A 423-nucleotide genomic window follows, 5' to 3' on the forward strand; every position below is an offset into this window, starting at 1 on the left:
AGACCCCCCCGAGGTGTCCCAGTGGGTGCTGGATATCACCTTGCTTTCCTGCCTCCATGAGCTATTAGAGGAGAGCCCCCTCCTTTCCCCTGCTGTCTCCCACTGAGCTCGGGAGCTCTGCCCCCCAGTTCCTCCTCCTGACATGCCCCAATGGCTCCTGGACTTCAGATCCCCACTCTCATCGTTGGAAAAGGGTTTGGAGCTGAGCCCCCCGCTCCTGCCTGTGGCAGTACCCCAGGAGGATGGGGAGCTCAGCCCCCCAACCCCATCCAGGGATGTCCCTGACCCAGCCCTGATGCCGAGCCCCCCACTTCTCTCTGCAGACGTGCTCCACTGGGATGTGGAGTCTGATCCCCGAAACCTGTCCAGGGTTGGCCTCAACCCAGCGCTGAGCCCCCCACTTCTCTCTGTTGACGTGCCCCA

This window comes from Fulmarus glacialis, unplaced genomic scaffold, assembly GCF_000690835.1.
Source record: "Fulmarus glacialis isolate BGI_N327 unplaced genomic scaffold, ASM69083v1 scaffold28876, whole genome shotgun sequence".
NCBI classification, from domain to species: domain Eukaryota; kingdom Metazoa; phylum Chordata; class Aves; order Procellariiformes; family Procellariidae; genus Fulmarus; species Fulmarus glacialis.